This window comes from Doryrhamphus excisus, unplaced genomic scaffold (assembly GCF_030265055.1).
Source record: "Doryrhamphus excisus isolate RoL2022-K1 unplaced genomic scaffold, RoL_Dexc_1.0 HiC_scaffold_25, whole genome shotgun sequence".
NCBI lineage: Eukaryota > Metazoa > Chordata > Actinopteri > Syngnathiformes > Syngnathidae > Doryrhamphus > Doryrhamphus excisus.
In genome coordinates, this window is record NW_026652243.1 from 989,701 (window position 1) to 1,010,690 (window position 20,990).

At 52.3% G+C, this 20,990-nt stretch overlaps 64 non-coding genes and 28 pseudogenes across 64 annotated transcripts; all 92 read left to right on the forward strand.

Moving 5' to 3' along the window:
* The first annotated feature begins 66 nt into the window (after positions 1–66).
* Positions 67–185, forward strand: LOC131114693 (5S ribosomal RNA). The gene has a single exon (XR_009121996.1). It is a non-coding gene; the product is annotated as a 5S ribosomal RNA (ribosomal RNA).
* A 112-nt stretch (positions 186–297) lies between these two features.
* Positions 298–416, forward strand: LOC131117867 (5S ribosomal RNA). Its single transcript, XR_009125071.1, has one exon. It is a non-coding gene; the product is annotated as a 5S ribosomal RNA (ribosomal RNA).
* A 112-nt stretch (positions 417–528) lies between these two features.
* On the forward strand, positions 529–647 carry LOC131114694 (5S ribosomal RNA). Its single transcript, XR_009121997.1, has one exon. It is a non-coding gene; the product is annotated as a 5S ribosomal RNA (ribosomal RNA).
* A 112-nt stretch (positions 648–759) lies between these two features.
* On the forward strand, positions 760–868 carry LOC131112759 (5S ribosomal RNA; annotated as a pseudogene).
* A 112-nt stretch (positions 869–980) lies between these two features.
* LOC131113560 (5S ribosomal RNA) lies at positions 981–1,089 on the forward strand (annotated as a pseudogene).
* A 111-nt stretch (positions 1,090–1,200) lies between these two features.
* LOC131111901 (5S ribosomal RNA) lies at positions 1,201–1,319 on the forward strand. The gene has a single exon (XR_009121336.1). It is a non-coding gene; the product is annotated as a 5S ribosomal RNA (ribosomal RNA).
* A 112-nt stretch (positions 1,320–1,431) lies between these two features.
* LOC131118778 (5S ribosomal RNA) lies at positions 1,432–1,550 on the forward strand. The gene has a single exon (XR_009125930.1). It is a non-coding gene; the product is annotated as a 5S ribosomal RNA (ribosomal RNA).
* Positions 1,551–1,662: 112 nt separating this feature from the next.
* On the forward strand, positions 1,663–1,771 carry LOC131112248 (5S ribosomal RNA; annotated as a pseudogene).
* Positions 1,772–1,883: 112 nt separating this feature from the next.
* LOC131112672 (5S ribosomal RNA) lies at positions 1,884–2,001 on the forward strand (annotated as a pseudogene).
* A 112-nt stretch (positions 2,002–2,113) lies between these two features.
* LOC131115320 (5S ribosomal RNA) lies at positions 2,114–2,232 on the forward strand. The gene has a single exon (XR_009122601.1). It is a non-coding gene; the product is annotated as a 5S ribosomal RNA (ribosomal RNA).
* A 112-nt stretch (positions 2,233–2,344) lies between these two features.
* On the forward strand, positions 2,345–2,453 carry LOC131113561 (5S ribosomal RNA; annotated as a pseudogene).
* Positions 2,454–2,564: 111 nt separating this feature from the next.
* LOC131115621 (5S ribosomal RNA) lies at positions 2,565–2,683 on the forward strand. Its single transcript, XR_009122897.1, has one exon. It is a non-coding gene; the product is annotated as a 5S ribosomal RNA (ribosomal RNA).
* Positions 2,684–2,795: 112 nt separating this feature from the next.
* Positions 2,796–2,914, forward strand: LOC131117888 (5S ribosomal RNA). The gene has a single exon (XR_009125091.1). It is a non-coding gene; the product is annotated as a 5S ribosomal RNA (ribosomal RNA).
* A 112-nt stretch (positions 2,915–3,026) lies between these two features.
* Positions 3,027–3,135, forward strand: LOC131112068 (5S ribosomal RNA; annotated as a pseudogene).
* A 111-nt stretch (positions 3,136–3,246) lies between these two features.
* On the forward strand, positions 3,247–3,365 carry LOC131116541 (5S ribosomal RNA). The gene has a single exon (XR_009123785.1). It is a non-coding gene; the product is annotated as a 5S ribosomal RNA (ribosomal RNA).
* A 112-nt stretch (positions 3,366–3,477) lies between these two features.
* Positions 3,478–3,596, forward strand: LOC131116178 (5S ribosomal RNA). The gene has a single exon (XR_009123437.1). It is a non-coding gene; the product is annotated as a 5S ribosomal RNA (ribosomal RNA).
* A 112-nt stretch (positions 3,597–3,708) lies between these two features.
* Positions 3,709–3,816, forward strand: LOC131114042 (5S ribosomal RNA; annotated as a pseudogene).
* A 112-nt stretch (positions 3,817–3,928) lies between these two features.
* On the forward strand, positions 3,929–4,047 carry LOC131116949 (5S ribosomal RNA). Its single transcript, XR_009124180.1, has one exon. It is a non-coding gene; the product is annotated as a 5S ribosomal RNA (ribosomal RNA).
* A 112-nt stretch (positions 4,048–4,159) lies between these two features.
* Positions 4,160–4,278, forward strand: LOC131118033 (5S ribosomal RNA). The gene has a single exon (XR_009125207.1). It is a non-coding gene; the product is annotated as a 5S ribosomal RNA (ribosomal RNA).
* Positions 4,279–4,390: 112 nt separating this feature from the next.
* Positions 4,391–4,508, forward strand: LOC131112674 (5S ribosomal RNA; annotated as a pseudogene).
* A 112-nt stretch (positions 4,509–4,620) lies between these two features.
* Positions 4,621–4,739, forward strand: LOC131115607 (5S ribosomal RNA). The gene has a single exon (XR_009122883.1). It is a non-coding gene; the product is annotated as a 5S ribosomal RNA (ribosomal RNA).
* A 112-nt stretch (positions 4,740–4,851) lies between these two features.
* On the forward strand, positions 4,852–4,960 carry LOC131113562 (5S ribosomal RNA; annotated as a pseudogene).
* A 111-nt stretch (positions 4,961–5,071) lies between these two features.
* On the forward strand, positions 5,072–5,190 carry LOC131115622 (5S ribosomal RNA). Its single transcript, XR_009122898.1, has one exon. It is a non-coding gene; the product is annotated as a 5S ribosomal RNA (ribosomal RNA).
* A 112-nt stretch (positions 5,191–5,302) lies between these two features.
* On the forward strand, positions 5,303–5,421 carry LOC131116668 (5S ribosomal RNA). The gene has a single exon (XR_009123908.1). It is a non-coding gene; the product is annotated as a 5S ribosomal RNA (ribosomal RNA).
* Positions 5,422–5,533: 112 nt separating this feature from the next.
* LOC131112069 (5S ribosomal RNA) lies at positions 5,534–5,642 on the forward strand (annotated as a pseudogene).
* A 111-nt stretch (positions 5,643–5,753) lies between these two features.
* LOC131116542 (5S ribosomal RNA) lies at positions 5,754–5,872 on the forward strand. Its single transcript, XR_009123786.1, has one exon. It is a non-coding gene; the product is annotated as a 5S ribosomal RNA (ribosomal RNA).
* A 112-nt stretch (positions 5,873–5,984) lies between these two features.
* On the forward strand, positions 5,985–6,103 carry LOC131116179 (5S ribosomal RNA). The gene has a single exon (XR_009123438.1). It is a non-coding gene; the product is annotated as a 5S ribosomal RNA (ribosomal RNA).
* Positions 6,104–6,215: 112 nt separating this feature from the next.
* On the forward strand, positions 6,216–6,323 carry LOC131114043 (5S ribosomal RNA; annotated as a pseudogene).
* Positions 6,324–6,435: 112 nt separating this feature from the next.
* Positions 6,436–6,554, forward strand: LOC131116952 (5S ribosomal RNA). The gene has a single exon (XR_009124182.1). It is a non-coding gene; the product is annotated as a 5S ribosomal RNA (ribosomal RNA).
* A 112-nt stretch (positions 6,555–6,666) lies between these two features.
* On the forward strand, positions 6,667–6,785 carry LOC131118437 (5S ribosomal RNA). The gene has a single exon (XR_009125607.1). It is a non-coding gene; the product is annotated as a 5S ribosomal RNA (ribosomal RNA).
* A 112-nt stretch (positions 6,786–6,897) lies between these two features.
* Positions 6,898–7,005, forward strand: LOC131114044 (5S ribosomal RNA; annotated as a pseudogene).
* A 112-nt stretch (positions 7,006–7,117) lies between these two features.
* Positions 7,118–7,236, forward strand: LOC131116953 (5S ribosomal RNA). The gene has a single exon (XR_009124183.1). It is a non-coding gene; the product is annotated as a 5S ribosomal RNA (ribosomal RNA).
* Positions 7,237–7,348: 112 nt separating this feature from the next.
* On the forward strand, positions 7,349–7,467 carry LOC131117549 (5S ribosomal RNA). The gene has a single exon (XR_009124764.1). It is a non-coding gene; the product is annotated as a 5S ribosomal RNA (ribosomal RNA).
* A 112-nt stretch (positions 7,468–7,579) lies between these two features.
* LOC131115256 (5S ribosomal RNA) lies at positions 7,580–7,698 on the forward strand. Its single transcript, XR_009122540.1, has one exon. It is a non-coding gene; the product is annotated as a 5S ribosomal RNA (ribosomal RNA).
* Positions 7,699–7,809: 111 nt separating this feature from the next.
* On the forward strand, positions 7,810–7,928 carry LOC131114695 (5S ribosomal RNA). Its single transcript, XR_009121998.1, has one exon. It is a non-coding gene; the product is annotated as a 5S ribosomal RNA (ribosomal RNA).
* A 112-nt stretch (positions 7,929–8,040) lies between these two features.
* Positions 8,041–8,159, forward strand: LOC131115469 (5S ribosomal RNA). Its single transcript, XR_009122746.1, has one exon. It is a non-coding gene; the product is annotated as a 5S ribosomal RNA (ribosomal RNA).
* Positions 8,160–8,271: 112 nt separating this feature from the next.
* LOC131114696 (5S ribosomal RNA) lies at positions 8,272–8,390 on the forward strand. Its single transcript, XR_009121999.1, has one exon. It is a non-coding gene; the product is annotated as a 5S ribosomal RNA (ribosomal RNA).
* Positions 8,391–8,502: 112 nt separating this feature from the next.
* Positions 8,503–8,611, forward strand: LOC131112760 (5S ribosomal RNA; annotated as a pseudogene).
* A 111-nt stretch (positions 8,612–8,722) lies between these two features.
* LOC131116854 (5S ribosomal RNA) lies at positions 8,723–8,841 on the forward strand. Its single transcript, XR_009124089.1, has one exon. It is a non-coding gene; the product is annotated as a 5S ribosomal RNA (ribosomal RNA).
* Positions 8,842–8,952: 111 nt separating this feature from the next.
* Positions 8,953–9,071, forward strand: LOC131116543 (5S ribosomal RNA). The gene has a single exon (XR_009123787.1). It is a non-coding gene; the product is annotated as a 5S ribosomal RNA (ribosomal RNA).
* A 112-nt stretch (positions 9,072–9,183) lies between these two features.
* Positions 9,184–9,302, forward strand: LOC131116181 (5S ribosomal RNA). Its single transcript, XR_009123439.1, has one exon. It is a non-coding gene; the product is annotated as a 5S ribosomal RNA (ribosomal RNA).
* A 112-nt stretch (positions 9,303–9,414) lies between these two features.
* On the forward strand, positions 9,415–9,522 carry LOC131114045 (5S ribosomal RNA; annotated as a pseudogene).
* A 112-nt stretch (positions 9,523–9,634) lies between these two features.
* On the forward strand, positions 9,635–9,753 carry LOC131116954 (5S ribosomal RNA). The gene has a single exon (XR_009124184.1). It is a non-coding gene; the product is annotated as a 5S ribosomal RNA (ribosomal RNA).
* A 112-nt stretch (positions 9,754–9,865) lies between these two features.
* On the forward strand, positions 9,866–9,984 carry LOC131118034 (5S ribosomal RNA). The gene has a single exon (XR_009125208.1). It is a non-coding gene; the product is annotated as a 5S ribosomal RNA (ribosomal RNA).
* Positions 9,985–10,096: 112 nt separating this feature from the next.
* LOC131112675 (5S ribosomal RNA) lies at positions 10,097–10,214 on the forward strand (annotated as a pseudogene).
* A 112-nt stretch (positions 10,215–10,326) lies between these two features.
* On the forward strand, positions 10,327–10,445 carry LOC131115608 (5S ribosomal RNA). Its single transcript, XR_009122884.1, has one exon. It is a non-coding gene; the product is annotated as a 5S ribosomal RNA (ribosomal RNA).
* A 112-nt stretch (positions 10,446–10,557) lies between these two features.
* LOC131113563 (5S ribosomal RNA) lies at positions 10,558–10,666 on the forward strand (annotated as a pseudogene).
* Positions 10,667–10,777: 111 nt separating this feature from the next.
* Positions 10,778–10,896, forward strand: LOC131115623 (5S ribosomal RNA). Its single transcript, XR_009122899.1, has one exon. It is a non-coding gene; the product is annotated as a 5S ribosomal RNA (ribosomal RNA).
* A 112-nt stretch (positions 10,897–11,008) lies between these two features.
* On the forward strand, positions 11,009–11,127 carry LOC131116669 (5S ribosomal RNA). The gene has a single exon (XR_009123909.1). It is a non-coding gene; the product is annotated as a 5S ribosomal RNA (ribosomal RNA).
* Positions 11,128–11,239: 112 nt separating this feature from the next.
* Positions 11,240–11,348, forward strand: LOC131112070 (5S ribosomal RNA; annotated as a pseudogene).
* Positions 11,349–11,459: 111 nt separating this feature from the next.
* Positions 11,460–11,578, forward strand: LOC131116544 (5S ribosomal RNA). Its single transcript, XR_009123788.1, has one exon. It is a non-coding gene; the product is annotated as a 5S ribosomal RNA (ribosomal RNA).
* Positions 11,579–11,690: 112 nt separating this feature from the next.
* LOC131116182 (5S ribosomal RNA) lies at positions 11,691–11,809 on the forward strand. Its single transcript, XR_009123440.1, has one exon. It is a non-coding gene; the product is annotated as a 5S ribosomal RNA (ribosomal RNA).
* Positions 11,810–11,921: 112 nt separating this feature from the next.
* On the forward strand, positions 11,922–12,029 carry LOC131114046 (5S ribosomal RNA; annotated as a pseudogene).
* Positions 12,030–12,141: 112 nt separating this feature from the next.
* Positions 12,142–12,260, forward strand: LOC131116955 (5S ribosomal RNA). Its single transcript, XR_009124185.1, has one exon. It is a non-coding gene; the product is annotated as a 5S ribosomal RNA (ribosomal RNA).
* A 112-nt stretch (positions 12,261–12,372) lies between these two features.
* On the forward strand, positions 12,373–12,491 carry LOC131118438 (5S ribosomal RNA). The gene has a single exon (XR_009125609.1). It is a non-coding gene; the product is annotated as a 5S ribosomal RNA (ribosomal RNA).
* Positions 12,492–12,603: 112 nt separating this feature from the next.
* Positions 12,604–12,711, forward strand: LOC131114048 (5S ribosomal RNA; annotated as a pseudogene).
* A 112-nt stretch (positions 12,712–12,823) lies between these two features.
* LOC131116956 (5S ribosomal RNA) lies at positions 12,824–12,942 on the forward strand. Its single transcript, XR_009124186.1, has one exon. It is a non-coding gene; the product is annotated as a 5S ribosomal RNA (ribosomal RNA).
* A 112-nt stretch (positions 12,943–13,054) lies between these two features.
* Positions 13,055–13,173, forward strand: LOC131118441 (5S ribosomal RNA). The gene has a single exon (XR_009125612.1). It is a non-coding gene; the product is annotated as a 5S ribosomal RNA (ribosomal RNA).
* A 112-nt stretch (positions 13,174–13,285) lies between these two features.
* LOC131115257 (5S ribosomal RNA) lies at positions 13,286–13,404 on the forward strand. The gene has a single exon (XR_009122541.1). It is a non-coding gene; the product is annotated as a 5S ribosomal RNA (ribosomal RNA).
* Positions 13,405–13,515: 111 nt separating this feature from the next.
* LOC131114697 (5S ribosomal RNA) lies at positions 13,516–13,634 on the forward strand. The gene has a single exon (XR_009122000.1). It is a non-coding gene; the product is annotated as a 5S ribosomal RNA (ribosomal RNA).
* A 112-nt stretch (positions 13,635–13,746) lies between these two features.
* LOC131115471 (5S ribosomal RNA) lies at positions 13,747–13,865 on the forward strand. The gene has a single exon (XR_009122748.1). It is a non-coding gene; the product is annotated as a 5S ribosomal RNA (ribosomal RNA).
* Positions 13,866–13,977: 112 nt separating this feature from the next.
* On the forward strand, positions 13,978–14,096 carry LOC131114698 (5S ribosomal RNA). Its single transcript, XR_009122001.1, has one exon. It is a non-coding gene; the product is annotated as a 5S ribosomal RNA (ribosomal RNA).
* Positions 14,097–14,208: 112 nt separating this feature from the next.
* On the forward strand, positions 14,209–14,317 carry LOC131112761 (5S ribosomal RNA; annotated as a pseudogene).
* A 111-nt stretch (positions 14,318–14,428) lies between these two features.
* LOC131111913 (5S ribosomal RNA) lies at positions 14,429–14,547 on the forward strand. The gene has a single exon (XR_009121338.1). It is a non-coding gene; the product is annotated as a 5S ribosomal RNA (ribosomal RNA).
* A 112-nt stretch (positions 14,548–14,659) lies between these two features.
* Positions 14,660–14,778, forward strand: LOC131117168 (5S ribosomal RNA). The gene has a single exon (XR_009124393.1). It is a non-coding gene; the product is annotated as a 5S ribosomal RNA (ribosomal RNA).
* A 112-nt stretch (positions 14,779–14,890) lies between these two features.
* Positions 14,891–15,009, forward strand: LOC131117558 (5S ribosomal RNA). The gene has a single exon (XR_009124772.1). It is a non-coding gene; the product is annotated as a 5S ribosomal RNA (ribosomal RNA).
* Positions 15,010–15,121: 112 nt separating this feature from the next.
* On the forward strand, positions 15,122–15,230 carry LOC131112986 (5S ribosomal RNA; annotated as a pseudogene).
* A 112-nt stretch (positions 15,231–15,342) lies between these two features.
* On the forward strand, positions 15,343–15,461 carry LOC131116958 (5S ribosomal RNA). The gene has a single exon (XR_009124188.1). It is a non-coding gene; the product is annotated as a 5S ribosomal RNA (ribosomal RNA).
* Positions 15,462–15,573: 112 nt separating this feature from the next.
* LOC131112676 (5S ribosomal RNA) lies at positions 15,574–15,691 on the forward strand (annotated as a pseudogene).
* A 112-nt stretch (positions 15,692–15,803) lies between these two features.
* Positions 15,804–15,922, forward strand: LOC131116039 (5S ribosomal RNA). Its single transcript, XR_009123303.1, has one exon. It is a non-coding gene; the product is annotated as a 5S ribosomal RNA (ribosomal RNA).
* Positions 15,923–16,034: 112 nt separating this feature from the next.
* On the forward strand, positions 16,035–16,143 carry LOC131113565 (5S ribosomal RNA; annotated as a pseudogene).
* A 111-nt stretch (positions 16,144–16,254) lies between these two features.
* LOC131115624 (5S ribosomal RNA) lies at positions 16,255–16,373 on the forward strand. The gene has a single exon (XR_009122900.1). It is a non-coding gene; the product is annotated as a 5S ribosomal RNA (ribosomal RNA).
* A 112-nt stretch (positions 16,374–16,485) lies between these two features.
* Positions 16,486–16,604, forward strand: LOC131116670 (5S ribosomal RNA). The gene has a single exon (XR_009123910.1). It is a non-coding gene; the product is annotated as a 5S ribosomal RNA (ribosomal RNA).
* A 112-nt stretch (positions 16,605–16,716) lies between these two features.
* LOC131112071 (5S ribosomal RNA) lies at positions 16,717–16,825 on the forward strand (annotated as a pseudogene).
* Positions 16,826–16,936: 111 nt separating this feature from the next.
* Positions 16,937–17,055, forward strand: LOC131116545 (5S ribosomal RNA). Its single transcript, XR_009123789.1, has one exon. It is a non-coding gene; the product is annotated as a 5S ribosomal RNA (ribosomal RNA).
* Positions 17,056–17,167: 112 nt separating this feature from the next.
* On the forward strand, positions 17,168–17,286 carry LOC131114700 (5S ribosomal RNA). The gene has a single exon (XR_009122002.1). It is a non-coding gene; the product is annotated as a 5S ribosomal RNA (ribosomal RNA).
* A 112-nt stretch (positions 17,287–17,398) lies between these two features.
* LOC131112762 (5S ribosomal RNA) lies at positions 17,399–17,507 on the forward strand (annotated as a pseudogene).
* A 111-nt stretch (positions 17,508–17,618) lies between these two features.
* Positions 17,619–17,737, forward strand: LOC131111924 (5S ribosomal RNA). The gene has a single exon (XR_009121339.1). It is a non-coding gene; the product is annotated as a 5S ribosomal RNA (ribosomal RNA).
* A 112-nt stretch (positions 17,738–17,849) lies between these two features.
* Positions 17,850–17,968, forward strand: LOC131118354 (5S ribosomal RNA). Its single transcript, XR_009125517.1, has one exon. It is a non-coding gene; the product is annotated as a 5S ribosomal RNA (ribosomal RNA).
* Positions 17,969–18,080: 112 nt separating this feature from the next.
* LOC131114049 (5S ribosomal RNA) lies at positions 18,081–18,188 on the forward strand (annotated as a pseudogene).
* Positions 18,189–18,300: 112 nt separating this feature from the next.
* Positions 18,301–18,419, forward strand: LOC131116959 (5S ribosomal RNA). The gene has a single exon (XR_009124189.1). It is a non-coding gene; the product is annotated as a 5S ribosomal RNA (ribosomal RNA).
* A 112-nt stretch (positions 18,420–18,531) lies between these two features.
* LOC131118439 (5S ribosomal RNA) lies at positions 18,532–18,650 on the forward strand. The gene has a single exon (XR_009125610.1). It is a non-coding gene; the product is annotated as a 5S ribosomal RNA (ribosomal RNA).
* Positions 18,651–18,762: 112 nt separating this feature from the next.
* LOC131114050 (5S ribosomal RNA) lies at positions 18,763–18,870 on the forward strand (annotated as a pseudogene).
* Positions 18,871–18,982: 112 nt separating this feature from the next.
* LOC131116960 (5S ribosomal RNA) lies at positions 18,983–19,101 on the forward strand. Its single transcript, XR_009124190.1, has one exon. It is a non-coding gene; the product is annotated as a 5S ribosomal RNA (ribosomal RNA).
* A 112-nt stretch (positions 19,102–19,213) lies between these two features.
* On the forward strand, positions 19,214–19,332 carry LOC131117550 (5S ribosomal RNA). Its single transcript, XR_009124765.1, has one exon. It is a non-coding gene; the product is annotated as a 5S ribosomal RNA (ribosomal RNA).
* A 112-nt stretch (positions 19,333–19,444) lies between these two features.
* LOC131115258 (5S ribosomal RNA) lies at positions 19,445–19,563 on the forward strand. Its single transcript, XR_009122542.1, has one exon. It is a non-coding gene; the product is annotated as a 5S ribosomal RNA (ribosomal RNA).
* Positions 19,564–19,674: 111 nt separating this feature from the next.
* LOC131114701 (5S ribosomal RNA) lies at positions 19,675–19,793 on the forward strand. The gene has a single exon (XR_009122003.1). It is a non-coding gene; the product is annotated as a 5S ribosomal RNA (ribosomal RNA).
* A 112-nt stretch (positions 19,794–19,905) lies between these two features.
* LOC131115472 (5S ribosomal RNA) lies at positions 19,906–20,024 on the forward strand. The gene has a single exon (XR_009122749.1). It is a non-coding gene; the product is annotated as a 5S ribosomal RNA (ribosomal RNA).
* A 112-nt stretch (positions 20,025–20,136) lies between these two features.
* Positions 20,137–20,255, forward strand: LOC131115234 (5S ribosomal RNA). Its single transcript, XR_009122519.1, has one exon. It is a non-coding gene; the product is annotated as a 5S ribosomal RNA (ribosomal RNA).
* A 112-nt stretch (positions 20,256–20,367) lies between these two features.
* Positions 20,368–20,476, forward strand: LOC131112763 (5S ribosomal RNA; annotated as a pseudogene).
* Positions 20,477–20,587: 111 nt separating this feature from the next.
* LOC131111936 (5S ribosomal RNA) lies at positions 20,588–20,706 on the forward strand. Its single transcript, XR_009121340.1, has one exon. It is a non-coding gene; the product is annotated as a 5S ribosomal RNA (ribosomal RNA).
* Positions 20,707–20,818: 112 nt separating this feature from the next.
* Positions 20,819–20,937, forward strand: LOC131117169 (5S ribosomal RNA). Its single transcript, XR_009124394.1, has one exon. It is a non-coding gene; the product is annotated as a 5S ribosomal RNA (ribosomal RNA).
* The last annotated feature ends 53 nt before the right edge of the window (positions 20,938–20,990 follow it).

Consider the following 20,990-nt stretch of genomic DNA (forward strand, 5'->3'; position numbering starts at 1 on the left):
CACTTTTTGCTGGATCTAGTTTGGCCTGCGTCGCCTTCAAATAAGATCTTTTCAGTTGTCCTGGCAGCTTACGGCCATACTACCCTGAAAACGCCCGATCTCGTCCGATCTCGGAAGCTAAGCAGGGGCGGGCCTGGTTAGTACTTGGATGGGAGACCGCCTGGGAATACCAGGTGCTGTAAGCTTTTTATGGTTTCTGCTCTTGCCTGACAGCAGAGGGCGCTGTTTGACACTTTTTGCTGGAGTCTAGTTTGGCCTGCGTCGCCTTCAAATAGGATCTTTTCAGTTGTCCTGGCAGCTTACGGCCATACTACCCTGAAAACGCCCGATCTCTTCCGATCTTGGAAGCTAAGCAGGGGCGGGCCTGGTTAGTACTTGGACGGGAGACCGCCTGGGAATACCAGGTGCTGTAAGCTTTTTATGGTTTCTGCTCTTGCCTGACAGCAGAGGGCGCTGTTTGACACTTTTTGCTGGAGTCTAGTTTGGCCTGCGTCGCCTTCAAATAGGATCTTTTCAGTTGATGTGGCAGCTTACGGCCATACTACCCTGAAAACGCCCGATCTCGTCCGATCTCGGAAGCTAAGCAGGGGCGGGCCTGGTTAGTACTTGGATGGGAGACCGCCTGGGAATACCAGGTGCTGTAAGCTTTTTATGGTTTCTGCTCTTGCCTGACAGCAGAGGGCGCTGTTTGACACTTTTTGCTGGAGTCTAGTTTGGCCTGCGTCGCCTTCAAATAGGATCTTTACAGTTGCCCAGGCAGCTTACGGCCACACTACCCTGAAAACGCCTGATCTCGGAAGCTAAGCAGGGGAGGGCCTGGTTAGTACTTGGATGGGAGACCGCCTGGGAATACCAGGTGCTGTAAGCTTTTTATGGTTTCTGCTCTAGCCTGACAGCAGAGGGCGCTGTTTGACATGTTTTGCTGGAGTCTAGTTTGTCCTGCGTCGCCTTCAAATAGGATCTTTTCAGTTGCCTTGGCAGCTTTTGGCCATACTACCCTGAAAACGCCTGATCTCGGAAGCTAAGCAGGGGAGGGCCTGGTTAGTACTTGGATGGGAGACCGCCTGGGAATACCAGGTGCTGTAAGCTTTTTATGGTTTTTGCTCTAGCCTGACAGCAGAGGGCGCTGTTTGACACTTTTTGCTGGATCTAGTTTGGCCTGCGTCGCCTTCAAATAAGATCTTTTCAGTTGTCCTGGCAGCTTACGGCCATACCACCCTGAAAACGCCTGATCTCGTCCGATCTCGGAAGCTAAGCAGGGGCGGGCCTGGTTAGTACTTGGATGGGAGACCGCCTGGGAATACCAGGTGCTGTAAGCTTTTTATGGTTTCTGCTCTTGCCTGACAGCAGAGGGCGCTGTTTGACACTTTTTGCTGGAGTCTAGTTTGGCCTGCGTCGCCTTCGAATAGGATCTTTTCAGTCGCCCTTGCAGGTTACGGCCATACTACCCTGAAAACGCCCGATCTCGTCCGATCTCGGAAGCTAAGCAGGGGTGGTCCTGGTTAGTACTTGGATGGGAGACCGCCTGGGATTACCAGGGGCTGTAAGCTTTTTATGGTTTCTGCTCTTGTCTGACAGCAGAGGGCGCTGTTTGACACTTTTTGCTGGAGTCTAGTTTGGCCTGCGTCTTCTTCAAATAGGATCTTTTCAGTTGTCCTGGCAGCTTACGGCCATACTACCCTGAAAACGCCCGATCTCGGAAGCTAAGCAGGGGCGGGCCTGGTTAGTACTTGGATGGGAGACCGCCTGTGAATACCAGGTGCTGTAAGCTTTTTATGGTTTCTGCTCTTGCCTGACAGCAGAGGGCGCTGTTTGACACTTTTTGCTGTAGTCTAGTTTGGCCTGCGTCACTTTCAAATAGGATCTTTTCAGTTGACCTGGCAGCTTAGGCCATACTACCCTGAAAATGCCCGATCTTGTACGATCTCGGAAGCTAAGCAGGGCCGGGCCTGGTTAGTACTTGGATGGGAGACCGCCTGTGAATACCAGGTGCTGTAAGCTTTTTGTGGTTTCTCCTCTTGCTTGACAGCAGAGGGCGCTGTTTGAAACTTTTTGCTGTAGTCTAGTTTGGCCTGCGTCACCTTCAAATAGGATCTTTTCAGTTGACCTGGCAGCTTACGGCCATACTACCCTGAAAACGCCCGATCTCGTCCGATCTCGGAAGCTAAGCAGGGGCGGGCCTGGTTAGTACTTGGATGGGAGACCGCCTGGGAACACCAGGTGCTGTAAGCTTTTTATGGTTTCTGCTCTAGCCTGACAGCAGAGGGCGCTGTTTGACATGTTTTGCTGGAGTCTAGTTTGTCCTGCGTCGCCTTCAAATAGGATCTTTTCAGTTGCCTTGGCAGCTTTTGGCCATACTACCCTGAAAACGCCTGATCTCGGAAGCTAAGCAGGGGAGGGCCTGGTTAGTACTTGGATGGGAGACCGCCTGGGAATACCAGGTGCTGTAAGCTTTTTATGGTTTTTGCTCTAGCCTGACAGCAGAGGGCGCTGTTTGACACTTTTTGCTGGATCTAGTTTGGCCTGCGTCGCCTTCAAATAAGATCTTTTCAGTTGTCCTGGCAGCTTACGGCCATACCACCCTGAAAACGCTTGATCTCGTCCGATCTCGGAAGCTAAGCAGGGGCGGGCCTGGTTAGTACTTGGATGGGAGACCGCCTGGGAATACCAGGTGCTGTAAGCTTTTTATGGTTTCTGCTCTTGCCTGACAGCAGAGGGCGCTGTTTGACACCTTTTGCTGGAGTCTAGTTTGGCCTGCGTCGCCTTCAAATAGGATCTTTTCAGTTGATGTGGCAGCTTACGACCATACTACCCTGAAAACGCCCGATCTCGTCCGATCTCGGAAGCTAAGCAGGGGCGAGCCTGGTTAGTACTTGGATGGGAGACCGCCTGGGAATACCAGGTGCTGTAAGCTTTTCATGGTTTCTGCTCTTGCCTGACAGCAGAGGGCGCTGTTTGACATGTTTTGCTGGAGTCTAGTTTGGCCTGCGTCACCTTCAAATAGGATCTTTTCAGTTGACCTGGCAGCTTATGGCCATACTACCCTGAAAACGCCCGATCTCGGAAGCTAAGCAGGGGCGGGCCTGGTTAGTACTTGGATGGGAGACCGCCTGGGAATACCAGGTGCTGTAAGCTTTTTATGGTTTCTGCTCTAGCCTGACAGCAGAGGGCGCTGTTTGACACTTTTTGCTGGATCTAGTTTGGCCTGCGTCGCCTTCAAATAAGATCTTTTCAGTTGTCCTGGCAGCTTACGGCCATACTACCCTGAAAACGCCCGATCTCGTCCGATCTCGGAAGCTAAGCAGGGGTGGGCCTGGTTAGTACTTGGATGGGAGACCGCCTGGCAATACCAGGTGCTGTAAGCCTTTTATGGTTTCTGCTCTTGCCTGACAGCAGAGGGCGCTGTTTGACACTTTTTGCTGGAGTCTAGTTTGGCCTGCGTCGCCTTCAAATAGGATCTTTTCATTTGCCCTGGCAGCTTACGGCCATACTACCCTGAAAACGCCCGATCTCGTCCGATCTCGGAAGCTAAGCAGGGGCGGGCCTGGTTAGTACTTGGATGGGAGACCGCCTGGGAATACCAGGTGCTGTACGCTTTTTATGGTTTCTGCTCTTGCCTGACAGCAGAGGGCGCTGTTTGACACTTTTTGCTGGAGTCTAGTTTGTCCTGCGTCGCCTTCAAATAGGATCTTTTCAGTTGCCTTGGCAGCTTTTGGCCATACTACCCTGAAAACGCCCGATCTCGGAAGCTAAGCAGGGGCGGGCCTGGTTATACTTGGATGGGAGACCGCCTGGGAATACCAGGTGCTGTAAGCTTTTTATGGTTTCTGCTCTTGCCTGACAGCAGAGGGCGCTGTTTGACATGTTTTGCTGGAGTCTAGTTTGGCCTGCGTCACCTTCAAATAGGATTTTTTCAGTTGACCTGGCAGCTTACGGCCATACTACCTTGAAAACGCCCGATCTCGTCCGATCTCGGAAGCTAAGCACGGGCGGGCCTGGTTAGTACTTGAATGGGAGACCGCCTGGGAATACCAGGTGCTGTAAGCTTTTTATGGTTTCTGCTCTTGCCTAACAGCAGAGGGCGCTGTTTGACACTTTTTGCTGGAGTCTAGTTTGGCCTGCGTCGCCTTCAAATAGGATCTTTTCAGTTGCCCTGGCAGCTTACGGCCATACTACCCTGAAAACGCCCGGTCTTGTCCGATCTCGGAAGCTAAGCAGGGGCGGGCCTGGTTAGTACTTGGATGGGAGACCGCCTGTGAATACCAGGTGCTGTAAGCTTTTTATGGTTTCTGCTCTTGCCTGACAGCAGAGGGCGCTGTTTGACACTTTTTGCTGTAGTCTAGTTTGGCCTGCGTCACTTTCAAATAGGATCTTTTCAGTTGACCTGGCAGCTTAGGCCATACTACCCTGAAAATGCCCGATCTTGTACGATCTCGGAAGCTAAGCAGGGCCGGGCCTGGTTAGTACTTGGATGGGAGACCGCCTGTGAATACCAGGTGCTGTAAGCTTTTTATGGTTTCTCCTCTTGCTTGACAGCAGAGGGCGCTGTTTGAAACTTTTTGCTGTAGTCTAGTTTGGCCTGCGTCACCTTCAAATAGGATCTTTTCAGTTGACCTGGCAGCTTACGGCCATACTACCCTGAAAACGCCCGATCTCGTCCGATCTCGGAAGCTAAGCAGGGGCAGGCCTGGTGAGTACTTGGATGGGAGACCGCCTGGGAACACCAGGTGCTGTAAGCTTTTTATGGTTTCTGCTCTAGCCTGACAGCAGAGGGCGCTGTTTGACATGTTTTGCTGGAGTCTAGTTTGTCCTGCGTCGCCTTCAAATAGGATCTTTTCAGTTGCCTTGGCAGCTTTTGGCCATACTACCCTGAAAACGCCTGATCTCGGAAGCTAAGCAGGGGAGGGCCTGGTTAGTACTTGGATGGGAGACCGCCTGGGAATACCAGGTGCTGTAAGCTTTTTATGGTTTTTGCTCTAGCCTGACAGCAGAGGGCGCTGTTTGACACTTTTTGCTGGATCTAGTTTGGCCTGCGTCGCCTTCAAATAAGATCTTTTCAGTTGTCCTGGCAGCTTACGGCCATACCACCCTGAAAACGCTTGATCTCGTCCGATCTCGGAAGCTAAGCAGGGGCGGGCCTGGTTAGTACTTGGATGGGAGACCGCCTGGGAATACCAGGTGCTGTAAGCTTTTTATGGTTTCTGCTCTTGCCTGACAGCAGAGGGCGCTGTTTGACACCTTTTGCTGGAGTCTAGTTTGGCCTGCGTCGCCTTCAAATAGGATCTTTTCAGTTGATGTGGCAGCTTACGGCCATACTACCCTGAAAACGCCCGATCTCGTCCGATCTCGGAAGCTAAGCAGGGGCGAGCCTGGTTAGTACTTGGATGGGAGACCGCCTGGGAATACCAGGTGCTGTAAGCTTTTCCTGGTTTCTGCTCTTGCCTGACAGCACAGGGCGCTGTTTGACATGTTTTGCTGGAGTCTAGTTTGGCCTGCGTCACCTTCAAATAGGATCTTTTCAGTTGACCTGGCAGCTTATGGCCATACTACCCTGAAAACGCCCGATCTCGGAAGCTAAGCAGGGGCGGGCCTGGTTAGTACTTGGATGGGAGACCGCCTGGGAATACCAGGTGCTGTAAGCTTTTTATGGTTTCTGCTCTAGCCTGACAGCAGAGGGCGCTGTTTGACACTTTTTGCTGGATCTAGTTTGGCCTGCGTCGCCTTCAAATAAGATCTTTTCAGTTGTCCTGGCAGCTTACGGCCATACTACCCTGAAAACGCCCGATCTCGTCCGATCTCGGAAGCTAAGCAGGGGTGGGCCTGGTTAGTACTTGGATGGGAGACCGCCTGGCAATACCAGGTGCTGTAAGCCTTTTATGGTTTCTGCTCTTGCCTGACAGCAGAGGGCGCTGTTTGACACTTTTTGCTGGAGTCTAGTTTGGCCTGCGTCGCCTTCAAATAGGATCTTTTCATTTGCCCTGGCAGCTTACGGCCATACTACCCTGAAAACGCCCGATCTCGTCCGATCTCGGAAGCTAAGCAGGGGCGGGCCTGGTTAGTACTTGGATGGGAGACCGCCTGGGAATACCAGGTGCTGTACGCTTTTTATGGTTTCTGCTCTTGCCTGACAGCAGAGGGCGCTGTTTGACACTTTTTGCTGGAGTCTAGTTTGTCCTGCGTCGCCTTCAAATAGGATCTTTTCAGTTGCCTTGGCAGCTTTTGGCCATACTACCCTGAAAACGCCCGATCTCGGAAGCTAAGCAGGGGCGGGCCTGGTTATACTTGGATGGGAGACCGCCTGGGAATACCAGGTGCTGTAAGCTTTTTATGGTTTCTGCTCTTGCCTGACAGCAGAGGGCGCTGTTTGACATGTTTTGCTGGAGTCTAGTTTGGCCTGCGTCACCTTCAAATAGGATTTTTTCAGTTGACCTGGCAGCTTACGGCCATACTACCTTGAAAACGCCCGATCTCGTCCGATCTCGGAAGCTAAGCACGGGCGGGCCTGGTTAGTACTTGAATGGGAGACCGCCTGGGAATACCAGGTGCTGTAAGCTTTTTATGGTTTCTGCTCTTGCCTAACAGCAGAGGGCGCTGTTTGACACTTTTTGCTGGAGTCTAGTTTGGCCTGCGTCGCCTTCAAGTAGGATCTTTTCAGTTGCCCTGGCAGCTTACGGCCATACTACCCTGAAAACGCCCGGTCTTGTCCGATCTCGGAAGCTAAGCAGGGGCGGGCCTGGTTAGTACTTGGATGGGAGACCGCCTGGGAATACCAGGTGCTGTACGCTTTTTATGGTTTCTGCTCTTGCCTGACAGCAGAGGGCGCTGTTTGACACTTTTTGCTGGAGTCTAGTTTGTCCTGCGTCGCCTTCAAATAGGATCTTTTCAGTTGCCTTGGCAGCTTTTGGCCATACTACCCTGAAAACGCCCGATCTCGGAAGCTAAGCAGGGGCGGGCCTGGTTATACTTGGATGGGAGACCGCCTGGGAATACCAGGTGCTGTAAGCTTTTTATGGTTTCTGCTCTTGCCTGACAGCAGAGGGCGCTGTTTGACATGTTTTGCTGGAGTCTAGTTTGGCCTGCGTCACCTTCAAATAGGATTTTTTCAGTTGACCTGGCAGCTTACGGCCATACTACCTTGAAAACGCCCGATCTCGTCCGATCTCGGAAGCTAAGCACGGGCGGGCCTGGTTAGTACTTGAATGGGAGACCGCCTGGGAATACCAGGTGCTGTAAGCTTTTTATGGTTTCTGCTCTTGCCTAACAGCAGAGGGCGCTGTTTGACACTTTTTGCTGGAGTCTAGTTTGGCCTGCGTCGCCTTCAAATAGGATCTTTTCAGTTGCCCTGGCAGCTTACGGCCATACTACCCTGAAAACGCCCGGTCTTGTCCGATCTCGGAAGCTAAGCAGGGGCGGGCCTGGTTAGTACTTGGATGGGAGACCGCCTGGGAATACCAGGTGCTGTAAGCTGTTTATGGTTTCTGCTCTTGCCTGACAGCAGAGGGCGCTGTTTGACACTTTTTGCTGGAGTCTAGTTTGGCCTGCGTCTTCTTCAAATAGGATCTTTTCAGTTGACCTGGCAGCTTATGGCCATACTACCCTGAAAACGCCCGATCTCGTCCGATCTCGGAAGCTAAGCAGGGGTGGGCCTGGTTAGTACTTGGATGGGAGACCGCCTGGGAATACCAGGTGCTGTAAGCTTTTTATGGTTTCTGCTCTAGCCTGACAGCAGAGGGCGCTGTTTGACACTTTTTGCTGGATCTAGTTTGGCCTGCGTCGCCTTCAAATAAGATCTTTTCAGTTGTCCTGGCAGCTTACGGCCATACTACCCTGAAAACGCCCGATCTCGTCCGATCTCGGAAGCTAAGCAGGGGCGGGCCTGGTTAGTACTTGGATGGGAGACCGCCTGGGAATACCAGGTGCTGTAAGCTCTTTATGGTTTCTGCTCTTGCCTGACAGCAGAGGGCGCTGTTTGACACTTTTTGCTGGAGTCTAGTTTGGCCTGCGTCGCCTTCAAATAGGATCTTTTCAGTTGTCCTGGCAGCTTACGGCCATACTACCCTGAAAACGCCCGATCTCTTCCGATCTCGGAAGCTAAGCAGGGGCGGGCCTGGTTAGTACTTGGATGGGAGACCGCCTGGGAATACCAGGTGCTGTAAGCTTTTTATGGTTTCTGCTCTTGCCTGACAGCAGAGGGCGCTGTTTGACACTTTTTGCTGGAGTCTAGTTTGGCCTGCGTCGCCTTCAAATAGGATCTTTTCAGTTGATGTGGCAGCTTACGGCCATACTACCCTGAAAACGCCCGATCTCGTCCGATCTCGGAAGCTAAGCAGGGGCGGGCCTGGTTAGTACTTGGATGGGAGACCGCCTGGGAATACCAGGTGCTGTAAGCTTTTTATGGTTTCTGCTCTTGCCTGACAGCAGAGGGCGCTGTTTGACACTTTTTGCTGGAGTCTAGTTTGGCCTGCGTCGCCTTCAAATAGGATCTTTACAGTTGCCCTGGCAGCTTACGGCCACACTACCCTGAAAACGCCTGATCTCGGAAGCTAAGCAGGGGAGGGCCTGGTTAGTACTTGGATGGGAGACCGCCTGGGAATACCAGGTGCTGTAAGCTTTTTATGGTTTCTGCTCTAGCCTGACAGCAGAGGGCGCTGTTTGACACTTTTTGCTGGATCTAGTTTGGCCTGCGTCGCCTTCAAATAAGATCTTTTCAGTTGTCCTGGCAGCTTACGGCCATACCACCCTGAAAACGCCTGATCTCGTCCGATCTCGGAACCTAAGCAGGGGCGGGCCTGGTTAGTACTTGGATGGGAGACCGCCTGGGAATACCAGGTGCTGTAAGCTTTTTATGGTTTCTGCTCTAGCCTGACAGCAGAGGGCGCTGTTTGACACTTTTTGCTGGATCTAGTTTGGCCTGCGTCGCCTTCAAATAAGATCTTTTCAGTTGTCCTGGCAGCTTACGGCCATACTACCCTGAAAACGCCCGATCTCGTCCGATCTCGGAAGCTAAGCAGGGGTGGGCCTGGTTAGTACTTGGATGGGAGACCGCCTGGCAATACCAGGTGCTGTAAGCCTTTTATGGTTTCTGCTCTTGCCTGACAGCAGAGGGCGCTGTTTGACACTTTTTGCTGGAGTCTAGTTTGGCCTGCGTCGCCTTCAAATAGGATCTTTTCATTTGCCCTGGCAGCTTACGGCCATACTACCCTGAAAACGCCCGATCTCGTCCGATCTCGGAAGCTAAGCAGGGGCGGGCCTGGTTAGTACTTGGATGGGAGACCGCCTGGGAATACCAGGTGCTGTACGCTTTTTATGGTTTCTGCTCTTGCCTGACAGCAGAGGGCGCTGTTTGACACTTTTTGCTGGAGTCTAGTTTGTCCTGCGTCGCCTTCAAATAGGATCTTTTCAGTTGCCTTGGCAGCTTTTGGCCATACTACCCTGAAAACGCCCGATCTCGGAAGCTAAGCAGGGGCGGGCCTGGTTATACTTGGATGGGAGACCGCCTGGGAATACCAGGTGCTGTAAGCTTTTTATGGTTTCTGCTCTTGCCTGACAGCAGAGGGCGCTGTTTGACATGTTTTGCTGGAGTCTAGTTTGGCCTGCGTCACCTTCAAATAGGATTTTTTCAGTTGACCTGGCAGCTTACGGCCATACTACCTTGAAAACGCCCGATCTCGTCCGATCTCGGAAGCTAAGCACGGGCGGGCCTGGTTAGTACTTGAATGGGAGACCGCCTGGGAATACCAGGTGCTGTAAGCTTTTTATGGTTTCTGCTCTTGCCTAACAGCAGAGGGCGCTGTTTGACACTTTTTGCTGGAGTCTAGTTTGGCCTGCGTCGCCTTCAAATAGGATCTTTTCAGTTGCCCTGGCAGCTTACGGCCATACTACCCTGAAAACGCCCGGTCTTGTCCGATCTCGGAAGCTAAGCAGGGGCGGGCCTGGTTAGTACTTGGATGGGAGACCGCCTGTGAATACCAGGTGCTGTAAGCTTTTTATGGTTTCTGCTCTTGCCTGACAGCAGAGGGCGCTGTTTGACACTTTTTGCTGTAGTCTAGTTTGGCCTGCGTCACTTTCAAATAGGATCTTTTCAGTTGACCTGGCAGCTTAGGCCATACTACCCTGAAAATGCCCGATCTTGTACGATCTCGGAAGCTAAGCAGGGCCGGGCCTGGTTAGTACTTGGATGGGAGACCGCCTGTGAATACCAGGTGCTGTAAGCTTTTTATGGTTTCTCCTCTTGCTTGACAGCAGAGGGCGCTGTTTGAAACTTTTTGCTGTAGTCTAGTTTGGCCTGCGTCACCTTCAAATAGGATCTTTTCAGTTGACCTGGCAGCTTACGGCCATACTACCCTGAAAACGCCCGATCTCGTCCGATCTCGGAAGCTAAGCAGGGGCAGGCCTGGTGAGTACTTGGATGGGAGACCGCCTGGGAACACCAGGTGCTGTAAGCTTTTTATGGTTTCTGCTCTAGCCTGACAGCAGAGGGCGCTGTTTGACATGTTTTGCTGGAGTCTAGTTTGTCCTGCGTCGCCTTCAAATAGGATCTTTTCAGTTGCCTTGGCAGCTTTTGGCCATACTACCCTGAAAACGCCTGATCTCGGAAGCTAAGCAGGGGAGGGCCTGGTTAGTACTTGGATGGGAGACCGCCTGGGAATACCAGGTGCTGTAAGCTTTTTATGGTTTTTGCTCTAGCCTGACAGCAGAGGGCGCTGTTTGACACTTTTTGCTGGATCTAGTTTGGCCTGCGTCGCCTTCAAATAAGATCTTTTCAGTTGTCCTGGCAGCTTACGGCCATACCACCCTGAAAACGCTTGATCTCGTCCGATCTCGGAAGCTAAGCAGGGGCGGGCCTGGTTAGTACTTGGATGGGAGACCGCCTGGGAATACCAGGTGCTGTAAGCTTTTTATGGTTTCTGCTCTTGCCTGACAGCAGAGGGCGCTGTTTGACACCTTTTGCTGGAGTCTAGTTTGGCCTGCGTCGCCTTCAAATAGGATCTTTTCAGTTGATGTGGCAGCTTACGGCCATACTACCCTGAAAACGCCCGATCTCGTCCGATCTCGGAAGCTAAGCAGGGGCGAGCCTGGTTAGTACTTGGATGGGAGACCGCCTGGGAATACCAGGTGCTGTAAGCTTTTCCTGGTTTCTGCTCTTGCCTGACAGCACAGGGCGCTGTTTGACATGTTTTGCTGGAGTCTAGTTTGGCCTGCGTCACCTTCAAATAGGATCTTTTCAGTTGACCTGGCAGCTTATGGCCATACTACCCTGAAAACGCCCGATCTCGGAAGCTAAGCAGGGGCGGGCCTGGTTAGTACTTGGATGGGAGACCGCCTGGGAATACCAGGTGCTGTAAGCTTTTTATGGTTTCTGCTCTAGCCTGACAGCAGAGGGCGCTGTTTGACACTTTTTGCTGGATCTAGTTTGGCCTGCGTCGCCTTCAAATAAGATCTTTTCAGTTGTCCTGGCAGCTTACGGCCATACTACCCTGAAAACGCCCGATCTCGTCCGATCTCGGAAGCTAAGCAGGGGTGGGCCTGGTTAGTACTTGGATGGGAGACCGCCTGGCAATACCAGGTGCTGTAAGCCTTTTATGGTTTCTGCTCTTGCCTGACAGCAGAGGGCGCTGTTTGACACTTTTTGCTGGAGTCTAGTTTGGCCTGCGTCGCCTTCAAATAGGATCTTTTCATTTGCCCTGGCAGCTTACGGCCATACTACCCTGAAAACGCCCGATCTCGTCCGATCTCGGAAGCTAAGCAGGGGCGGGCCTGGTTAGTACTTGGATGGGAGACCGCCTGGGAATACCAGGTGCTGTACGCTTTTTATGGTTTCTGCTCTTGCCTGACAGCAGAGGGCGCTGTTTGACACTTTTTGCTGGAGTCTAGTTTGTCCTGCGTCGCCTTCAAATAGGATCTTTTCAGTTGCCTTGGCAGCTTTTGGCCATACTACCCTGAAAACGCCCGATCTCGGAAGCTAAGCAGGGGCGGGCCTGGTTATACTTGGATGGGAGACCGCCTGGGAATACCAGGTGCTGTAAGCTTTTTATGGTTTCTGCTCTTGCCTGACAGCAGAGGGCGCTGTTTGACATGTTTTGCTGGAGTCTAGTTTGGCCTGCGTCACCTTCAAATAGGATTTTTTCAGTTGACCTGGCAGCTTACGGCCATACTACCTTGAAAACGCCCGATCTCGTCCGATCTCGGAAGCTAAGCACGGGCGGGCCTGGTTAGTACTTGAATGGGAGACCGCCTGGGAATACCAGGTGCTGTAAGCTTTTTATGGTTTCTGCTCTTGCCTAACAGCAGAGGGCGCTGTTTGACACTTTTTGCTGGAGTCTAGTTTGGCCTGCGTCGCCTTCAAGTAGGATCTTTTCAGTTGCCCTGGCAGCTTACGGCCATACTACCCTGAAAACGCCCGGTCTTGTCCGATCTCGGAAGCTAAGCAGGGGCGGGCCTGGTTAGTACTTGGATGGGAGACCGCCTGGGAATACCAGGTGCTGTACGCTTTTTATGGTTTCTGCTCTTGCCTGACAGCAGAGGGCGCTGTTTGACACTTTTTGCTGGAGTCTAGTTTGTCCTGCGTCGCCTTCAAATAGGATCTTTTCAGTTGCCTTGGCAGCTTTTGGCCATACTACCCTGAAAACGCCCGATCTCGGAAGCTAAGCAGGGGCGGGCCTGGTTATACTTGGATGGGAGACCGCCTGGGAATACCAGGTGCTGTAAGCTTTTTATGGTTTCTGCTCTTGCCTGACAGCAGAGGGCGCTGTTTGACATGTTTTGCTGGAGTCTAGTTTGGCCTGCGTCACCTTCAAATAGGATTTTTTCAGTTGACCTGGCAGCTTACGGCCATACTACCTTGAAAACGCCCGATCTCGTCCGATCTCGGAAGCTAAGCACGGGCGGGCCTGGTTAGTACTTGAATGGGAGACCGCCTGGGAATACCAGGTGCTGTAAGCTTTTTATGGTTTCTGCTCTTGCCTAACAGCAGAGGGCGCTGTTTGACACTTTTTGCTGGAGTCTAGTTTGGCCTGCGTCGCCTTCAAATAGGATCTTTTCAGTTGCCCTGGCAGCTTACGGCCATACTACCCTGAAAACGCCCGGTCTTGTCCGATTTCGGAAGCTAAGCAGGGGCGGGCCTGGTTAGTACTTGGATGGGAGACCGCCTGGGAATACCAGGTGCTGTAAGCTGTTTATGGTTTCTGCTCTTGCCTGACAGCAGAGGGCGCTGTTTGACACTTTTTGCTGGAGTCTAGTTTGGCCTGCGTCTTCTTCAAATAGGATCTTTTCAGTTGACCTGGCAGCTTATGGCCATACTACCCTGAAAACGCCCGATCTCGTCCGATCTCGGAAGCTAAGCAGGGGTGGGCCTGGTTAGTACTTGGATGGGAGACCGCCTGGGAATACCAGGTGCTGTAAGCTTTTTATGGTTTCTGCTCTAGCCTGACAGCAGAGGGCGCTGTTTGACACTTTTTGCTGGATCTAGTTTGGCCTGCGTCGCCTTCAAATAAGATCTTTTCAGTTGTCCTGGCAGCTTACGGCCATACTACCCTGAAAACGCCCGATCTCGTCCGATCTCGGAAGCTAAGCAGGGGCGGGCCTGGTTAGTACTTGGATGGGAGACCGCCTGGGAATACCAGGTGCTGTAAGCTCTTTATGGTTTCTGCTCTTGCCTGACAGCAGAGGGCGCTGTTTGACACTTTTTGCTGGAGTCTAGTTTGGCCTGCGTCGCCTTCAAATAGGATCTTTTCAGTTGTCCTGGCAGCTTACGGCCATACTACCCTGAAAACGCCCGATCTCTTCCGATCTCGGAAGCTAAGCAGGGGCGGGCCTGGTTAGTACTTGGATGGGAGACCGCCTGGGAATACCAGGTGCTGTAAGCTTTTTATGGTTTCTGCTCTTGCCTGACAGCAGAGGGCGCTGTTTGACACTTTTTGCTGGAGTCTAGTTTGGCCTGCGTCGCCTTCAAATAGGATCTTTTCAGTTGATGTGGCAGCTTACGGCCATACTACCCTGAAAACGCCCGATCTCGTCCGATCTCGGAAGCTAAGCAGGGGCGGGCCTGGTTAGTACTTGGATGGGAGACCGCCTGGGAATACCAGGTGCTGTAAGCTTTTTATGGTTTCTGCTCTTGCCTGACAGCAGAGGGCGCTGTTTGACACTTTTTGCTGGAGTCTAGTTTGGCCTGCGTCGCCTTCAAATAGGATCTTTACAGTTGCCCTGGCAGCTTACGGCCACACTACCCTGAAAACGCCTGATCTCGGAAGCTAAGCAGGGGAGGGCCTGGTTAGTACTTGGATGGGAGACCGCCTGGGAATACCAGGTGCTGTAAGCTTTTTATGGTTTCTGCTCTAGCCTGACAGCAGAGGGCGCTGTTTGACACTTTTTGCTGGATCTAGTTTGGCCTGCGTCGCCTTCAAATAAGATCTTTTCAGTTGTCCTGGCAGCTTACGGCCATACCACCCTGAAAACGCCTGATCTCGTCCGATCTCGGAAGCTAAGCAGGGGCGGGCCTGGTTAGTACTTGGATGGGAGACCGCCTGGGAATACCAGGTGCTGTAAGCTTTTCATGGTTTCTGCTCTTGCCTGACAGCAGAGGGCGCTGTTTGACACTTTTTGCTGGAGTCTAGTTTGGCCTGCGTCTTCTTCAAATAGGATCTTTTCAGTTGCCCTGGCAGCTTACGGCCATACTACCCTGAAAACGCCCGATCTCGTCCGATCTCGGAAGCTAAGCAGGGGCGGGACTGGTTAGTACTTGGATGGGAGACCGCCTGGGAATACCAGGTGCTGTAAGCTTTTCATGGTTTCTGCTCTTGCCTGACAGCAGAGGGCGCTGTTTGACATGTTTTGCTGGAGTCTAGTTTGGCCTGCGTCACCTTCAAATAGGATCTTTTCAGTTGACCTGGCAGCTTACGGCCATACTACCCTGAAAACGTCCGATCTCGTCCGATCTCGGAAGCTAAGCAGGGGCGGGCCTGGTTAGTACTTGGATGGGAGACCGCCTGGGAATACCAGGTGCTGTACGCTTTTTATGGTTTCTGCTCTTGCCTGACAGCAGAGGGCGCTGTTTGACACTTTTTGCTGGAGTCTAGTTTGTCCTGCGTCGCCTTCAAATAGGATCTTTTCAGTTGCCTTGGCAGCTTTTGGCCATACTACCCTGAAAACGCCCGATCTCGGAAGCTAAGCAGGGGCGGGCCTGGTTAGTACTTGGATGGGAGACCGCCTGGGAATACCAGGTGCTGTAAGCTTTTTATGGTTTCTGCTCTTGCCTGACAGCAGAGGGCGCTGTTTGACATGTTTTGCTGGAGTCTAGTTTGGCCTGCGTCACCTTCAAATAGGATTTTTTCAGTTGACCTGGCAGCTTACGGCCATACTACCTTGAAAACGCCCGATCTCGTCCGATCTCGGAAGCTAAGCACGGGCGGGCCTGGTTAGTACTTGAATGGGAGACCGCCTGGGAATACCAGGTGCTGTAAGCTTTTTATGGTTTCTGCTCTTGCCTAACAGCAGAGGGCGCTGTTTGACACTTTTTGCTGGAGTCTAGTTTGGCCTGCGTCGCCTTCAAATAGGATCTTTTCAGTTGACCTGGCAGCTTAGGCCATACTACCCTGAAAATGCCCGATCTTGTACGATCTCGGAAGCTAAGCAGGGCCGGGCCTGGTTAGTACTTGGATGGGAGACCGCCTGTGAATACCAGGTGCTGTAAGCTTTTTATGGTTTCTCCTCTTGCTTGACAGCAGAGGGCGCTGTTTGAAACTTTTTGCTGTAGTCTAGTTTGGCCTGCGTCACCTTCAAATAGGATCTTTTCAGTTGACCTGGCAGCTTACGGCCATACTACCCTGAAAACGCCCGATCTCGTCCGATCTCGGAAGCTAAGCAGGGGCGGGCCTGGTGAGTACTTGGATGGGAGACCGCCTGGGAACACCAGGTGCTGTAAGCTTTTTATGGTTTCTGCTCTAGCCTGACAGCAGAGGGCGCTGTTTGACATGTTTTGCTGGAGTCTAGTTTGTCCTGCGTCGCCTTCAAATAGGATCTTTTCAGTTGCCTTGGCAGCTTTTGGCCATACTACCCTGAAAACGCCTGATCTCGGAAGCTAAGCAGGGGAGGGCCTGGTTAGTACTTGGATGGGAGACCGCCTGGGAATACCAGGTGCTGTAAGCTTTTTATGGTTTTTGCTCTAGCCTGACAGCAGAGGGCGCTGTTTGACACTTTTTGCTGGATCTAGTTTGGCCTGCGTCGCCTTCAAATAAGATCTTTTCAGTTGTCCTGGCAGCTTACGGCCATACCACCCTGAAAACGCTTGATCTCGTCCGATCTCGGAAGCTAAGCAGGGGCGGGCCTGGTTAGTACTTGGATGGGAGACCGCCTGGGAATACCAGGTGCTGTAAGCTTTTTATGGTTTCTGCTCTTGCCTGACAGCAGAGGGCGCTGTTTGACACCTTTTGCTGGAGTCTAGTTTGGCCTGCGTCGCCTTCAAATAGGATCTTTTCAGTTGATGTGGCAGCTTACGGCCATACTACCCTGAAAACGCCCGATCTCGTCCGATCTCGGAAGCTAAGCAGGGGCGAGCCTGGTTAGTACTTGGATGGGAGACCGCCTGGGAATACCAGGTGCTGTAAGCTTTTCATGGTTTCTGCTCTTGCCTGACAGCACAGGGCGCTGTTTGACATGTTTTGCTGGAGTCTAGTTTGGCCTGCGTCACCTTCAAATAGGATCTTTTCAGTTGACCTGGCAGCTTATGGCCATACTACCCTGAAAACGCCCGATCTCGGAAGCTAAGCAGGGGCGGGCCTGGTTAGTACTTGGATGGGAGACCGCCTGGGAATACCAGGTGCTGTAAGCTTTTTATGGTTTCTGCTCTAGCCTGACAGCAGAGGGCGCTGTTTGACACTTTTTGCTGGATCTAGTTTGGCCTGCGTCGCCTTCAAATAAGATCTTTTCAGTTGTCCTGGCAGCTTACGGCCATACTACCCTGAAAACGCCCGATCTCGTCCGATCTCGGAAGCTAAGCAGGGGTGGGCCTGGTTAGTACTTGGATGGGAGACCGCCTGGCAATACCAGGTGCTGTAAGCCTTTTATGGTTTCTGCTCTTGCCTGACAGCAGAGGGCGCTGTTTGACACTTTTTGCTGGAGTCTAGTTTGGCCTGCGTCGCCTTCAAATAGGATCTTTTCATTTGCCCTGGCAGCTTACGGCCATACTACCCTGAAAACGCCCGATCTCGTCCGATCTCGGAAGCTAAGCAGGGGCGGGCCTGGTTAGTACTTGGATGGGAGACCGCCTGGGAATACCAGGTGCTGTAAGCTTTTTATGGTTTCTGCTCTTGCCTGACAGCAGAGGGCGCTGTTTGACACTTTTTGCTGGAGTCTAGTTTGGCCTGCGTCGCCTTCAAATAGGATCTTTACAGTTGCCCTGGCAGCTTACGGCCACACTACCCTGAAAACGCCTGATCTCGGAAGCTAAGCAGGGGAGGGCCTGGTTAGTACTTGGATGGGAGACCGCCTGGGAATACCAGGTGCTGTAAGCTTTTTATGGTTTCTGCTCTAGCCTGACAGCAGAGGGCGCTGTTTGACACTTTTTGCTGGATCTAGTTTGGCCTGCGTCGCCTTCAAATAAGATCTTTTCAGTTGTCCTGGCAGCTTACGGCCATACCACCCTGAAAACGCCTGATCTCGTCCGATCTCGGAAGCTAAGCAGGGGCGGGCCTGGTTAGTACTTGGATGGGAGACCGCCTGGGAATACCAGGTGCTGTAAGCTTTTCATGGTTTCTGCTCTTGCCTGACAGCAGAGGGCGCTGTTTGACACTTTTTGCTGGAGTCTAGTTTGGCCTGCGTCTTCTTCAAATAGGATCTTTTCAGTTGCCCTGGCAGCTTACGGCCATACTACCCTGAAAACGCCCGATCTCGTCCGATCTCGGAAGCTAAGCAGGGGCGGGACTGGTTAGTACTTGGATGGGAGACCGCCTGGGAATACCAGGTGCTGTACGCTTTTTATGGTTTCTGCTCTTGCCTGACAGCAGAGGGCGCTGTTTGACACTTTTTGCTGGAGTCTAGTTTGTCCTGCGTCGCCTTCAAATAGGATCTTTTCAGTTGCCTTGGCAGCTTTTGGCCATACTACCCTGAAAACGCCCGATCTCGGAAGCTAAGCAGGGGCGGGCCTGGTTATACTTGGATGGGAGACCGCCTGGGAATACCAGGTGCTGTAAGCTTTTTATGGTTTCTGCTCTTGCCTGACAGCAGAGGGCGCTGTTTGACATGTTTTGCTGGAGTCTAGTTTGGCCTGCGTCACCTTCAAATAGGATTTTTTCAGTTGACCTGGCAGCTTACGGCCATACTACCTTGAAAACGCCCGATCTCGTCCGATCTCGGAAGCTAAGCACGGGCGGGCCTGGTTAGTACTTGAATGGGAGACCGCCTGGGAATACCAGGTGCTGTAAGCTTTTTATGGTTTCTGCTCTTGCCTAACAGCAGAGGGCGCTGTTTGACACTTTTTGCTGGAGTCTAGTTTGGCCTGCGTCGCCTTCAAGTAGGATCTTTTCAGTTGCCCTGGCAGCTTACGGCCATACTACCCTGAAAACGCCCGGTCTTGTCCGATCTCGGAAGCTAAGCAGGGGCGGGCCTGGTTAGTACTTGGATGGGAGACCGCCTGGGAATACCAGGTGCTGTACGCTTTTTATGGTTTCTGCTCTTGCCTGACAGCAGAGGGCGCTGTTTGACACTTTTTGCTGGAGTCTAGTTTGTCCTGCGTCGCCTTCAAATAGGATCTTTTCAGTTGCCTTGGCAGCTTTTGGCCATACTACCCTGAAAACGCCCGATCTCGGAAGCTAAGCAGGGGCGGGCCTGGTTATACTTGGATGGGAGACCGCCTGGGAATACCAGGTGCTGTAAGCTTTTTATGGTTTCTGCTCTTGCCTGACAGCAGAGGGCGCTGTTTGACATGTTTTGCTGGAGTCTAGTTTGGCCTGCGTCACCTTCAAATAGGATTTTTTCAGTTGACCTGGCAGCTTACGGCCATACTACCTTGAAAACGCCCGATCTCGTCCGATCTCGGAAGCTAAGCACGGGCGGGCCTGGTTAGTACTTGAATGGGAGACCGCCTGGGAATACCAGGTGCTGTAAGCTTTTTATGGTTTCTGCTCTTGCCTAACAGCAGAGGGCGCTGTTTGACACTTTTTGCTGGAGTCTAGTTTGGCCTGCGTCGCCTTCAAATAGGATCTTTTCAGTTGCCCTGGCAGCTTACGGCCATACTACCCTGAAAACGCCCGGTCTTGTCCGATCTCGGAAGCTAAGCAGGGGCGGGCCTGGTTAGTACTTGGATGGGAGACCGCCTGGGAATACCAGGTGCTGTAAGCTGTTTATGGTTTCTGCTCTTGCCTGACAGCAGAGGGCGCTGTTTGACACTTTTTGCTGGAGTCTAGTTTGGCCTGCGTCTTCTTCAAATAGGATCTTTTCAGTTGACCTGGCAGCTTATGGCCATACTACCCTGAAAACGCCCGATCTCGTCCGATCTCGGAAGCTAAGCAGGGGTGGGCCTGGTTAGTACTTGGATGGGAGACCGCCTGGGAATACCAGGTGCTGTAAGCTTTTTATGGTTTCTGCTCTAGCCTGACAGCAGAGGGCGCTGTTTGACACTTTTTGCTGGATCTAGTTTGGCCTGCGTCGCCTTCAAATAAGATCTTTTCAGTTGTCCTGGCAGCTTACGGCCATACTACCCTGAAAACGCCCGATCTCGTCCGATCTCGGAAGCTAAGCAGGGGCGGGCCTGGTTAGTACTTGGATGGGAGACCGCCTGGGAATACCAGGTGCTGTAAGCTCTTTATGGTTTCTGCTCTTGCCTGACAGCAGAGGGCGCTGTTTGACACTTTTTGCTGGAGTCTAGTTTGGCCTGCGTCGCCTTCAAATAGGATCTTTTCAGTTGTCCTGGCAGCTTACGGCCATACTACCCTGAAAACGCCCGATCTCTTCCGATCTCGGAAGCTAAGCAGGGGCGGGCCTGGTTAGTACTTGGATGGGAGACCGCCTGGGAATACCAGGTGCTGTAAGCTTTTTATGGTTTCTGCTCTTGCCTGACAGCAGAGGGCGCTGTTTGACACTTTTTGCTGGAGTCTAGTTTGGCCTGCGTCGCCTTCAAATAGGATCTTTTCAGTTGATGTGGCAGCTTACAGCCATACTACCCTGAAAACGCCCGATCTCGTCCGATCTCGGAAGCTAAGCAGGGGCGGGCCTGGTTAGTACTTGGATGGGAGACCGCCTGGGAATACCAGGTGCTGTAAGCTTTTTATGGTTTCTGCTCTTGCCTGACAGCAGAGGGCGCTGTTTGACACTTTTTGCTGGAGTCTAGTTTGGCCTGCGTCGCCTTCAAATAGGATCTTTACAGTTGCCCTGGCAGCTTACGGCCACACTACCCTGAAAACGCCTGATCTCGGAAGCTAAGCAGGGGAGGGCCTGGTTAGTACTTGGATGGGAGACCGCCTGGGAATACCAGGTGCTGTAAGCTTTTTATGGTTTCTGCTCTAGCCTGACAGCAGAGGGCGCTGTTTGACACTTTTTGCTGGATCTAGTTTGGCCTGCGTCGCCTTCAAATAAGATCTTTTCAGTTGTCCTGGCAGCTTACGGCCATACCACCCTGAAAACGCCTGATCTCGTCCGATCTCGGAAGCTAAGCAGGGGCGGGCCTGGTTAGTACTTGGATGGGAGACCGCCTGGGAATACCAGGTGCTGTAAGCTTTTCATGGTTTCTGCTCTTGCCTGACAGCAGAGGGCGCTGTTTGACACTTTTTGCTGGAGTCTAGTTTGGCCTGCGTCTTCTTCAAATAGGATCTTTTCAGTTGCCCTGGCAGCTTACGGCCATACTACCCTGAAAACGCCCGATCTCGTCCGATCTCGGAAGCTAAGCAGGGGCGGGACTGGTTAGTACTTGGATGGGAGACCGCCTGGGAATACCAGGTGCTGTAAGCTTTTCATGGTTTCTGCTCTTGCCTGACAGCAGAGGGCGCTGTTTGACATGTTTT